At 36.9% G+C, this 14,871-nt stretch overlaps 1 protein-coding gene across 1 annotated transcript in view; it reads right to left on the reverse strand.

Moving 5' to 3' along the window:
- The window catches only part of LOC306856664 (leucine-rich repeat neuronal protein 2-like), a 49,043-nt gene that overhangs the window by 20,349 nt on the left and 13,823 nt on the right, over nt 1-14,871 (reverse strand). The gene's annotated exons all lie outside the window — the stretch shown is intronic.

Below are 14,871 nucleotides of genomic sequence, written 5' to 3' on the forward strand. Positions count from 1 at the left end.
ACAAAATATTATTGAGGATTGCTCTACAAGCTTCTATATGAGCTTTCATGTGTGTGGTTGCCAGATATCAAGAGTTCAAATCCACAAACCAGAGTTTCTCTGTTAAAAGGATACATTTTCTACCTGCTGTTTTGCATAATTTTTGCAATCTGGGGACCAAACAAAGTTTTCATTAACTAAAACTAGACTAAAATGCTCAGACATTTAGTCAACTAAAAGGACAAGGTTGAGTAAAAATGATAACTAAAAAGTACATTTGACACCAGGACTGAGACTAAATTAAAAATGGCTGACAAAATGAACACTAGTCCAATCAAAATGAGGTAATGAGGAACTAGGACAGATACTGTTAAATAAGTAGAATTAGGTCAAATTGTGTGCTTTTCCTGTTTTGTTGTTTTTTGTCTTTTTTTTTTTTAAAGCATGTTTTTCAAATCTGTCACAATGTTTCACAGGCTTTTTAAAGAATAGATCGGTTAAAACTATATTGGACTCATAAGTAAAAGTACAGTTTCTCATATTAAGGGGTTGTTTCTTAAAGGCACACACTGTTTAATTCTAACAGTCAGAAATAAGTTGGAAAATTGTCATGAAAACTAAAACAGGCACTCTGAGGTTGAAAAAGAGGTGCACTTTTCTGCTTCACAGACAGTAAATTATTTCCTGGCCCTTGCCTGACATGCAGCTTTCATTTTGATCATTTTTTGCGTCTCCAAAATCTGCTGATGCCAGTATAATTGCGAGCTCTCTCTGACAGTTCTGTTGCATTTTTGTTGCTGCTGGCTGTTAGGTGATTCGGTAGATTTCAGGGGCAATTATGAATTCATGTTCTTCCCTTCACAGTATATACCTTCTTGCTTGGTGCTGAAGTGATGCACAGTATCCCCTCTGAAATAGTGATGACGCGGCCTAAAGACATGCTGGCAAGTACATTGTTGTCCGAAATTGCTTTGCAATAAATCATGGCATCAATACCATTCATCTTCAGCTGTGCTCTAAACAGTTACTCTTGAGACTGCTTGTCACAGCCACAAGAAATCATGCATTTACTTCCATTTGGGGCTTTTAAATAGCTTTGGACATACGTGGTAATTGCATTTCATCAATGAAATGATTTATAGCCCCCATTAGATGCTGAATAAACACACCCTCTTTATATGTGAAACTAAAGCGATAGAACAGTAAACTAAGCAGAACTGAGACATTTATTTCTAACATATGAGTGTGTACGTGTGGTGCTAAACAGGCATGAATTTTCTTTCTTTAACAATTTAAAATGTTACATATTGTATCTGTTTTTCTGGACAAAAATGAGGTTGAGGAAATGACAGTTTTCATTTTGGGGTGAACTATCCCCTAACTTAGTAGTAACTATATTTTTATTTAGTTACTCCCCAAATGGCACAAATGCTTAAACATTTATCAATTAAACGTGTTCCAATATTTCTCCATTCATTTGCAGACAGATGCTCAATGGCTTTAACTGCCCCAGGACTAGCAGAGGAGATGAATTAGCAAAGGTGTCATTTCCTGTCTGTGCCATTGCCAAGGTCGCAAGATCACTCTCGCTGTTAAGAGAAGTACTGCTGGCTGTATGTGCTGCCCCGTCGGCCTAACTGGGCCAAAATTAAATTTGCATCAACCAGAAAATCCAATGCAGGGCTTACAGAGATTTCATCCCTCAAGGTGAAGGAGAGGTGAAGTGGGAAGATAGAGAGGGATGGTGGGGCAAGCAGAAAGAGATGGCATGAAGCCATCACTATCACCCAGTGGGGCTTTCTGAGGTGTGTTTACAGCTCTGTGTAGACATACATCCTCTGTGTGCGCACATGTCAGCTCGTGTTTTGATCTGAAATTAATGAGCTTTGCATTCTTGGTTTACCTTCAATACTATGCCCTGCTATTTACACACTATACATTTACAAATATCTGTGGACATACAGCTTGTGCTTCATATTCAAATTCTTTTGAAGCCATATGATCGTTTTGTGTGAGGAACAGACCCAAAATTAAGTCATTTTTCCCATGTAATTTTCCTGTCCACTGTAGCTCTTACACCTTTTCACTAAAGCTTGTTAAAGTTTAAAATAAAATAAGGTTGCACTGTTAGATATGATGTTGCAGCAGTGAAATATAAAGTCACATTTTGAGTTATAAAGTAAGAAATAAAGTTGTGTTTGTGAGATACAGTCACAGCACAAGATAAAAAGTGACAACTGGGAAATGCAAAATAAGTTGCATTTGTGAGATATAAAGTCACATCACAAGATTGGGAAATATGAAACAAGGTTGCATTGTGAATTATAATGTGTAAAGTATTGGGAAATATGAAACATTGAGGTCACATTGTGAATTATAATGTCACAACTGCGAGAAATGAAGTTGCGTTTGTGAAATTATGACGATATTAAGTTGTAAGTACAATAATTGTAGTTACAAATTTGAGATATACTGTAAAGTTGAAATAAAATAAAATCTCAATCATGAGATATAAAGTCAAAACGTACCTTTTTCTTTTTACAGAAGTGGCATCCATAGATATCTTTCTTCTATATTGGAATGGATGCAGATCCAAAAAAGAGATTTGTTTTTTGTTTTGTTTTTGTGAATAATGAACTCAATATCAGCCTATTAGCCTCACAAAGCAATCACATGGCTTCAGAAGACGTACAGCACACGTCATATGGATCACTTGTTTGGTGCTATTTTGTTATTTTATGGTGCTGTTTTGAGCTCAACAGCCTGGATCCCCATTTTCTTTTTGGGTGAACTATCCCTTTAAGGTCAACATGTCACATTATATATGACAAAGTGGCCCAATGTGACCCTCAATGCGGTGTATCAAGACATGCTGTTTATAAGACTCTGAAACAGACAAATGAGGAAAGGGAAAAGGATGGCCTGAAGTTGAGAAGAGATTGCAAAGATGAGAGAGAGAGAGGACTATAAATCAGACCCCCCCCACACACACTCAGAAAATGAGGGGGAAAAAACCAAGAGTGCAGCAGTAAAACCCACTGCTCAGCTTCAGTCATCTATCTACACAAGGACGAGGCTATTAGAGAGATGACAGAGCCATGGACTTGGGTGTAACCACTCTCTCCCTCTCTCTCAGTCCCCAGAAGTCTCTTCTGCAATGCTTATTCTTACCAGTAAACACTGTATAGGCCTTATATTGATTTAGGATATCATTCATTGAGAACAGATGGCACCACAGAAAGCCAGCAAGCCTAGTCATTACTGCATTCCCATCAAAATGCATCTGCTTCATCAGAAACGAGATGTCTTTGCTTATCATGTAACATCCATTAATCAGAGCTGAAGCAGCAAATGAGATGACTTGCACCCCTTTTGTAAGTACGACCTCGGCACGCATGGCCACAAGACCGTGACACATCGTCATTTGGCACATCTCCTCTGACAAGCATGCAATAATCTGACATGCAGGCCAGCTATGACCACACGGCCCAATTAAGCTTTGAATCGCGAGAATTAACAGAGCACGAGGACCCTCTGGCCTCGCCCCAAAACATGGTGACTGTAATTTTACCGAATATCCAGCAGAAGTGTTACGATGATGCAAAGCTGACATGCATACATTACTTATGTAAAGACCAGCTGTGATTTGGGCACTTCTGATGCATTTCTGTGGAACGCATCGAATACATAAACCAGCATGCACCGTAATAGCATTTAATGAGGTCTAAATTGGTCTGACATCTTCGAATAAGCTGATCCTATTAGCGACCAATAGCTTTTTAGTAGATGGAATTGGATTTTCTTGAGCAAAACAGTAAACCTTCTGAGAATTTTCAAGTCTTGGAGCTTGTAATATTGATAAGTCTCTGAGGAACGCAGGCTAAGAAGCCTACAGCCAACAATTTATTAAACATATTTGAATTAATGACGATGATTGAATTCATCTTTGAGTAAAGTGCAGTAATTCACTTTCATGAGATGTAGTGAGAGTTTGAGAGCATGTTGATTGGATTTGGGAGGAAGAGCAGCTGTACTGCATTGCCTCAGTGCTTGATTGTATGCTGTAGTCAGCTATGCTGTTGGCTAACTGTGGAGATAAAAGAGTGTAAGTGGTGATTAAAAGCATTAATCCAGACTCAGCAGGTCTGGGCATGAATATGAAAGGCCAATGCTGATATGTTTTGTAATGTAGCACAAAAATATATACTATTGACTATAATGATCGGCCTGTTTTAAACAGTAAAATGACTGTGGTAGGCCTACTATATGTAATTTATCATTGCTTTATAGCGGGTAATTGACCGAAAGATGCGTGAGAGGTAGCTGGAGGTTTCTAAAATATTAAATTTTTCTTCTGTAATGTAGTCTTTGCTCAAATACGGCAATTGCTATAAGCACTTTCTTTTTTTCTTTTTCTTTTTTGGTAACAAAACACATTAAATGTTTCTGCTACCTATTAAAAGATATTACTGAAGTAGATGATTCTTTAAACAGACAAAAATTCAGTGAAAGGCTGTCTCTGAACACCAATCAAATAGCTTAGCTAATCAGAAATGCTGTTTTTCTGTCAGTCATTCATGTTTCTGGACAACGGTTTGACTGACACTCTTTCAAAAGTTACTAATATGTGTACTTTAGGTACTAATATGTACCCTTTATGGGTACATAAAGGGATACCATTTGAAAGGGTAACGCTCCCAGTGACAGCTTTTTTGCATTTTCTTCTGAAAGTGTAAGGTGGGTTTTGGACAGAGGTTCATGTGTTTGAATGGATGGGGCAGTGCAAATTTTTGTCTCGAACAATTCAATCTATCCCTTGAGCTCAGTCTATCTAGGATCCCAGAAGATTGTTGTTTGTAATGTCTGCCCAAATAAAAACTAAAACATAAAACTGAATATTTGACAATGCAAAGTTAGGAGATTAATTTGCTAGCAGCAAGGTATCTGCTGCACAGTTAGCATGCAAAACTGTATGTTACAAAATGATGGAGAAATATAAAACTATTGATTTAAATGTTGATTATAGAAACAATATGATATTTATTTCAACATAAGCATATTATGCAAACAAAATTGTTCAATGGGATATTTCACCCAAAAATTAAAATTCTGTCATTAATTACTCACCCTCATGTCGTTCCAAACCCGTAAGACCTTCATTCATCTTCGGAACACAAATTAAGAGAGCTTTCTGACTGTACATAGCCAGCAACTACCATGATCAAGACCCAGAAATGTAGTAAGGACATGGTAAAATTTTACCATGTCCAGTAAGGACATGGTAAAATTCAGCCACATGATGTCACATGTGGCTGAACCACATGTGACATCAGTGGTTCAGCCATAATTTTACGAAGCTATGAGAATACTACTAATAATGTCGTTATTTTTGTTTTCTTTGTGCACAAAAAATATTCTCGTAGCTTCATAAAATTAAGATTGAACCACTGATGTCACATGGACTATTCCGTCAATTTTCTTTGTACCTAGATTTTCTTTCTGGAGCTAGAATGTGGTAGTACCCTTGCTGTAGTCTCGCAGACCTTCAGACTGACCGCAGAAGGTCTTATGACTGACAGATAAGGCAACCAATCACGTTTTGTTTTGTGCCGCATCATGTTTAGGGAAATGTGTGTAAAACTCTGACATATTTCAAAGATTCTATGCCGTGAACTTTACATTTTTCAAATACTTTTGAAAATCCAGCGTTTTAGTTGATCCTGATAAGCACTTGTCATCACAGTTCTAAATACGACGGCTTTCTTCTTTCGTGAGGGGGTTTGGTGCCCGCGGCATTTTTGTTTCCAGGCGGAACACTAAAAGAACGCGACACACACGTCTCCCGGAAATCCTGTATAATCTATCCAGTCCGATGACGACTTCGAAACTCCTGAAGTGTTTCCACCTAAGTGTGCTATATTCATCAGATGTATAGCCAACGTTCCATGGGTGTGACTTCTGAGGCTGAGACTACCCTTGCTGTCTATGGAGGGTCAGAGAGCTCTCAGATTTCGTCAAAAATATCTTAATTTGAGTTCTGAAAATGAACGAAGGTCTTACCCTTGTTACCCTTGGGACATATTATCAGGAGACATGGTGTTAGCTTTCACTGTTATGCTGAAGATATGCTCTATATTTCTTCACGGCCTTGTGAAACACACCAAATTGAGAAACTAATGGAATGCATGATCGATATAAAAAACAGAGGTGTTAATTATCGGACCTAAAAAGCCCACATGTAATAACCTATCTAACACTTGACGGCTGCTCTGTCAATTCTTCTTCATCAGTTAGGAACCTAGGTGTGCTGTTTGATAGCAATCTTTCATTTGAAAGCCATGTTTCTAGCATCTGTAAAACTGCATTTTTCCATCTCAAAAACATATCTAAATTGCTACCTATGCTAATGCATGCGTTTATGACCTCAAGGTTAGACTATTGTAATGCTTTATTGGGTGGTTGTTCTGAACGCTTGATCAACAAACTACAGTTGGTCCAAAATGCAGCAGCTAGAGTCCTTACTAGAACCAGGAAGTATGACCATATTAGCCCGGTTCTGTCAACACTGCACTGGCTCCCTATCAAACATCGGATAGATTTTAAAATCTTGTTAATTACTTATAAAGCCCTGAATGGCTTAGCTCCTCAGTACTTGAGCGAGCTCTTATCACATTATAGTCCTCCACATCCGCTGCGTTCTCAAAACTCTGGCCTTTTGATAATACCTAGAATATCAAAATCGACTGTGGGCGGCAAATCCTTTTCCTAAACTCTGGAACAATCTACCTAATACTGTTCGGGAGGCAAACACACTCTGTCAGTTTAAATCTAGATTAAAGACACATTTCTTTAACCTGACTTACACATAACACACTACTACACTTCTATTATTCAAATCCGTTAAAGGATTGTTAGGCTGCATTAATTAGATCAACCGGATCCAGGAACACTCCTCATAACACATGATGTACTCGTTACATCGTAAGAAGAATGGCATCTACGCTAATATTTGTCTGTTTCTTTCTTATTCTGTTTCTCAGTCCGTGTCCACTTCAGATGGTGGATCGGCGCCGGGAGATGATGTCTGCGGTTCTGATCGTCGGCGGAGGCCGGACACCTGGATGAGCCCCGGGGACATATCCCCAGTGAAGACCTCGACTAAAAATACAATAAAACTAAAAAATAAAACAAAATAACTAAAAATATAATAAAATACCTAACTACATAATACTATTATTGTTAGAAATTGCAACAATATAAAAATAGAAACATAATACATTTATTCATTAAAAATTGTAATTAAAATCAATAATATACAAATATGAAAAATTAATAAATACGTTTTAAAATAATAAATATTATAATATATATATATAATATAAACTATAAATTTACTTTAAAATTTAAACTATAAATTAAAATTATAATAAACAAATATATATTATAAAGGTAGACCAAGAAACAATAAATGCATTAAACTATACATTACAATTATAGCAAATGAATAAATCATATAAATGAAAAACTTCAAATAATGAATAAAACACAAATATAACACATACGTTAAATTATAAATTAAAATGCCCCATCGGGACAAGACCACGGGAATCAGATAAGCTGCTTGCACAATCTGACATGGCTGGGGTTGGAATTGAACTGTGGGGTTTCGCCTGGCCAGAGGAGAACTGGCCCCCCAACTGAGCCTGGTTTCTCCCTAGGTTTTTTTCTCCATTCTGTATCAGAGGGAATTTTGGTTCCTTGCCGCTGTCGCCTCTGGCTTGCTCAGTTGGGGACACTTAATTTCTAGCAATTATCGTCAATTTGATTTCACAGATACTATTTAAACTAAACTGAGCTAGACAATGACATCACTGAATTCAATAATGAAATGCCTTTAACTGAAAATTGAGTTTAATCTTATCATTATACATTACTGACACTCTATCCTCTAATTTGATACTGTTAAGTGCTTTGACACAATCTGTATTGTTAAAAGCGCTATAAAGGTGACTTAACTTGATTTGACTTACGGGTTTGGAATGACATGAGGGTGAGTAACAAATTACATAGTTTTTGGGTAGTAGTTGGAGTAGCATTTGAGTGGGTGGGCACTGAAGAGTTCTTTTGTCACATTTACTGATTGGTGTAGAATCATAGGTAATGAAGTTTTCCCCAGGAATTTCTGTTCCTAGATAATTTGAAATGTTAGATCAATGGCTTCAGCAAAAGCATACACCTCTGATTAACAAGTCATTTCACTTTAAAGGTTTATACGTTATCGTCTAAAATAACCAGACTGTTGCTCTCTATTTTCCAGCTCTAAACCCCTTAAACAGAAGTGATCAATAACATTATTTGTCCCCAAATCACTTTGGGGTTCCAAACTGACTTAACTCAATGCCCAAAGGAAGTATTCAGGACAACTCAAACAGAAGTTAGCAAAACTGGCTAAAATTGCTTATAGCACTGTTGCAAATCACATGAAATATTACTGATAAAATTTAAGTAATCTCAAAAAATGATATTGATCAGTTCTGTTTAAGGTGTTTGGAGCTGGAAATTGGAAGCACGGTGGCCTTCTGGCATGGTAGGAGGCCACATGGAATGTCACAACACCACTACGAGTTTGGAAAATGTCATCCTGGTTCATTTCAGGCGACAGGTCTGCAGGAGCTTTTGACTGCTTTGTTGTAAAGATCAAACGGCAAAGGAACAGTCCTGAGACTGAGTAACCCCAGCATGAAAGAGAGAAGAGCTTCACCTCGCTGTGACACTGTTGAGGTAAATCTGCTACTGCAGCATATCACATACACACATTTCCTACATTCGGCAGACTCGCCAGCCGTCACCTGGCTCACACAACATGGTCCGTGGAAGATTAATGAAGAAATCTGTCTGGGCCAGAGCAAGCGTGTTTATCAACTCACTAAGATATGAGGGCTAACCGTCAAAGGCTAATTAAACACAATTATTAATCATTACTGCACGTCGGGCTTTGCAGCAGAAATGTTCAACCAAGGCTGCTCTCGACAAGATGAATCAAATCCTTCCCACATCATGCTGAAATTACACAGAAGGCTGCTGGATTGCCGCACACGGCCCCTGTCTGAAGCCTCCAACATTTGACAGCACTACGTTTTACCATGACTGCCCAGTAATGAGCTGACATTCTCTGGAAGAAAGGAGATTAGTCTTAACTGCCACCACATAGAATGGTTTAAAGATAAAACTCTTTAAAACTAATATGACTTTTTGCATTTGAGTGGCAACACATTTTAAAATGTGCTCTGGAATAAAAAACGTGCCCTGCATTTATTTAATGGTAAGAAATCATTCTAATATGCTGATTTGATGCTTGTTATCAATAGTATCTGCCTGTTTACAACAACTCATAGCATGAAATAAACCTGAATGAGAAGTTATTTTGAAAGAAACTGGACTGCTTACTGTAATGTATCCACCAACATGTAATCACTGTTTCAAAGACCGTTCTGAATTAAGAGGTGTTGATGATTAATGATCCGTAATGTAAAGTCTTAAGACATTGATGTGTCACTGCTCTTTCAGTAAAATGGTTAACGCCCAGGGGTTATATTAGCCCAGAACGATCCAGAACAAGACTCAACTTGGATATGTTATAGTATAGAAGGAAAAATACACTTTGGTGTTTATTCAGCGAGTGCATTTGCTTTAGAAACGTACAAATTCATTATATTACATTATGCTTGCCTTTATTCAAGGGCAGATGTGGCATACTCGCCTGGAGCAACACAGGGCACAGCACATCCTTAACCCTGATGTATAATATGTATCTTTTGCATGCCATAAAAGCTGTAGGAATATGCGTCTATTTCCACACTTTTAGTTCTGCAGTGTGACTTGGCCGACAGTGTGTAATGGTACAGTTGATCAGACATTGTAACAGGCCGGCCTCCACTGAGTCAGCTTGCCTGTCCTTTCTCGTCGCCTTTAATCCCATCTTTTGGAGGAAAAGAAGGAAAAACCATTGGAGAAAAATCCATACCCATCCAGAAGGGCCATCCTCATGGCTTGTGCCTCAGAAGAGCCACAGGGATCGATGGCATTTGTGTAATTGGCTGGCCAAGGGTCTCTGGGACTCCTCACAGTGTAATTTCTGCTCTCTTTTTTATCTTGGGCAAATTGATCACCATGTCAGAAGATTCACCAAACAGAGTGCAAGAGGTGACAATTTGTTTCTTCAATGTGCTTCATTCCTTCATTCTGCACCGAGGGTGAATTTTGGAGGGTAGTGCTTTTAGAGAATGTGACTCAGAAAACACTATGATTTTAACCAGCCTCTACCTTCTGCAAATTCGCATCGATTAGAGCAAGATTGCAGGCTTTCAGTAAAAATAACATGTTTTAGCCAGAACATTCTTAACAGCAGCATCAAATTGGTTATGATGGTAAAAGCTTATAGATCGCATTTCATCAATCACAAGATGGAATTGTAAATTGGTTTTGCTGCACTTTTACTGGTTTTATATGTATGTATTTATTTACCATTCAGAAGTTCAGAATTTAAATTAATACTTTTATTAAACATGGATGCATTAAATTGAATAAAAGTGACAGTTTAGACATTTGTAATGTTAAAAAAATTCTGTTCCACATAAATATTGTTCTTTTGAACTTGATATTCCCTCAAAAAAATGTATCATGGTTTCTATAAAAAAACGCAGAAACTGTTTTCCACATTCATAATAATAATCAATGTTTCATAATAATAATTATGGTATAGTAATTGTAATTACATTAAATGAATAACACGTTGTATTATAATGATTATAATAAAGAATTTATTATTAAATTATAATAAATTAAATCATAATTATTAAAATGATCATTTGAAAAAATGATTTCAGTTATTTATGTTGAACAGTTATTTTAAATTGTAATATGTTATAAATGTACATAAATAATAAATTTAGCTTTGACAAGCATAAACAATATATAAAATCTACAAATGAATATATAGCTATATTAGTTATAAATGTTATATATTTTTTGCTCCCTATTCCTATTTTCCATTTCCTTTATCCACTATTTTCCACTATAAAAATTAAAAGAAGAGTTAAAGAGATTTCTAAAATGGATTTTGAGGTTTTATGGATAAATGTTTGTTTAGGAATCATACACCATGCCAAAGTGATCCCAAACTAACCAGGAAAATCAGATTTGTTATGCATCTACTAAACAAAATCACTTTCTGTGTTATTAAACTTTCCGTTTGCTCAGTCACACTTTTGATGCTGTTATTTGGCAATGATAGCCAAACCCTAGTCAATGTTCATCTGTTGTGCTAAGCAGCATTCATGTTAGAGGAGTTCTCATTGACTCTAGTGCTTATAGCTCTCTGTGCCACCTGCTAGCGTTAAGCATTGGAAATTTATTCAGTGCGATTTGAGTGGGACTCAACATGGAAATGAAGATGGCCAAGAAAAAAGGGGAGGTGAATGGGGGTAAGGCCGCTTTATGTCCGCAGCATTCAATTAAATGCAAATGTTCCTCTCCAGTGCTCGGTGAGAGGGGACACCTGAGGGCTCTCTCTCACTCACTCGATCTGCTTCTGTCTCTCTTTCTCTCACAGCGCTTTCTAGAAATGTCAAAGCTGTCACTCAGATGCTTCTCCATTCTCTGATCAGCTATTATGCGAAGGGACATTTGACTACTTTCCATTGGCCATAGAACAAAACATGCCAAAGGGAAGGTTTATAGAAATGTTAGCTCACAGAGGGGCTTCGTGAAGGCATGATGGGAGAAGGCCGAACGTTCAGAAGATTGCTGACTTAATAATGTTGCAAAGTGGAGTAATCCGATGGTAATATTTCCTATCTCACAGCATCCGCCCTGTTTTTTTTTTTATTTTTTTTTGTATGTGCATATTGTGTGCCACATAGATTAACCAGCATTACTAATATGCACAGTGCTGTAGTGTATGTGCTTTTTCAATCTGTTTTCCCATTTGATTACCCTGCTGAATAACTGCTGGCAGAAATGACGAACAGTCTGCTGACCTATTTCTCACTTTATTGAACCAATTCCATCAGCTCCTAGAAAACTTAAACTTGAAGAAAAATGGTTAAAACTTTAACGTAAAAGCCAATAGCTCATTTTCCATGCCTACTGCTTCCTCCTATATTATGGATGCAGTTTCTGGATTTAAAGAGGACACCAGTTTTAGTTCACCTTCTGTATGTGTGTGTTACAGGTGAACAAAACCTCGGGCACTGACCCGCCAGAACCTCACCGGTTAGTAATACTTTAACCATTTTGCTTTTAACCATGGCCTTCGTAGTAGGAATTTTTGATGAGGTCATAAGTCAGAAATGTAAATGGGAAGCTCTGATCTATATATGGAAGCTGAAAAAAAAGAAGTACTTTACACTATTAGGGTACAAAAATAGCACTTGTTTAAATAACATGCTTTTGAGTCTTTTTTTATTTTTATTAACAAATAGTCAGTGAAAGGGGTTGCTTATAACATTCTGAAAAAGCTGATTATTTAAGATATTTATTTATTAATATTATTTGTGTGAGAGCATTAAATATAATGTTTTGCTAATTAAAATGAATTAACAAATAACTTTTTACGATACTTATTGTAAAGCATAATATCAATTCAATAAATTGTCAAGATTCTGACAAAAACATTAATTGTTTGCTACAGTAAGAAAAGTCCTCCGCGCATTGTTACCGAAATTATTAAAAAGAAAAACTGAAATAAATTATATTTGATCTAATATTTTGGTGATTAAATTATCTTAATAATTAACAATTCATTCTTTATAATAATGAATCCAAAGCATAATATGAAAGATGAAAATGAGCCTGTATGGCTAAATATGGCACATTTACATGGAGTTGAATGCTCAGTTTAATTCATGTGCATTGTCCCTTTTTAAAAAAAAGAATATCAATCCAATAAGTTCTGTCAAAGTTATGACAAAAATAAATACAATTTTAATTGCTGGATACAGTCAGGAAGGTCAAAGACTTCTAAGAAATCAGTGTGGTTATTGCTAACTATGACAAACAATAATTGAAACAAAGCTGAAATTAAGCAAAATATAAATGTTAGATGAAAAACATAAGAAACCTGAATGAAAATCAGAAATGTAGAAACTAACTAAAATAAGTTAAAGTACTAAAATTATTTATACCATTTAACAAAGTGCCTCTTTCTTAGAGGACCGGGGTGCTGTGAATATGAATATGAATAGGAGCTGGAGGGTGTTTAATCTTTAAACAACCTGTAAATAAGAGGCAGCAAGGATCACAGTAAGATGCCTGGATTAGTTCATGATAAAGAGGGAGAGAGAAAAGCATGTGAGTCGAGACAGGAGTTGCTTTCTTATCATGGTGGCTTACAGAGCTGTGTATGTGTCAGTGTGTTTGTCCTCCTCCCCGTCTGCTGGTAAAGAAAGAAATAGCAGGCCTAAATAGCCATTAGTGTGCTAAGCTTGAGGGAGCTGCTTTTAAATATGCAGTGAGGAAAAGCCTCACACAGTGCTAAAACACGAAGGAGGGAGACTGGCAGCATCACTACAGCCTGATTTTGAGACCAAATCTTTCCCGCCATATGGTCCTACATGAATGGCATGAGTGCACATTTTGTCAGTAGCCTATGACTAAAAACTTTCTTTTAAACAGACAAATTGGGATACAATTATGCCTTATTTTAATTGCAATGCACTTTTCTGTTGCCATTGGGCTTTTTTTCTTTTTTTTCTCTAATATGTATACCTGAAGTTTTAGAGGGTTATTTCCAGAATACATTTGCGTAGCTTGCTAGGAAAAGTTTACATTATTCACTTCAGCAGCTTTATGTGTTAGCCTAGCATGAATGCTAATGCTAACTCTTTTGAAGTACATGTTTTCATTAATATATACATGCAGTCACAGGCTACGTTTTTTTCAGAATACATTTGCATATCTTGCTTATGAAAAGTTTATTTCAGTGGCTGTATACGCTAGCCTAGCAGGAATGCTAATGCTAGAAGTAATTGTTTTTTGCCGATTATACATGTAGTCAGAGGCTTCATTGTTTTTGAGACTTATTTCCAGAATACATCTTGCTACGAAAAGTTACTTCAGTGGCTTTACACTGTACATTAGCCTAGCAGGAACGCTAATGCTAACTCTCTAGAAGTCTTTGGTTAGTATTTGGTTTCTTTTCTCCTTTTTCTGAATGTATGGTACATTTCAATTGACAAACCTATGTATTCCTTTATTTTACAAAACACTTGCCTTTTACACGATAGGCCATTAAAGTGCCCGGCTCCTCAATCCTTTAGCATCCTTTTACATGTCCGGCCATAAAAAGGACAGTAAAATGCCCCGGCCCTGACCCTGCTTGTATTTGTCTACACATCAATAAAAGCTGGTTAGATCTCTGCCGACAGTCACATGGTACGAGCATTCAGTAAGATTTGTAGTTCATGCCCCCTGCAAAGAAAATGCTAACCTGTATTGCATCAGTTTACGTGTAGTCTTCTATCTTCCTTCCTTCAGTCTGACTGTTTTGCGTCTTCGCTCTAATTGCAGAAAGGTGTTTGGGAAATTATCTTGGCACAATCCCCAAATGACAAATTAGTTTGCATTAGTGTGTGGATCCATCCTGATCCTTCCAATTACTTCCTGTATGTAATCAGACTTATTACAGAACCCTGCTGTGTTTGAGGCGTTTTGCTATCATCTCAACATTCAAGGAGAAAATAAAGGTTTTGCGAAGTGTGGGAATACGCTGATCCAATTTTGGGCTTTTTATCGGCAAAGAGTCTCTGTAAATCAGAGGAAGTTTAAGAAGGGAACTGTCTGCTTTTAATAAATGGCCTGGCCATAACTTTTCTTTGGGAAACAAGCGTATTG

Source organism: Barbus barbus (assembly GCF_936440315.1).
Source record: "Barbus barbus genome assembly, chromosome: 37".
NCBI classification, from domain to species: Eukaryota; Metazoa; Chordata; class Actinopteri; order Cypriniformes; family Cyprinidae; genus Barbus; species Barbus barbus.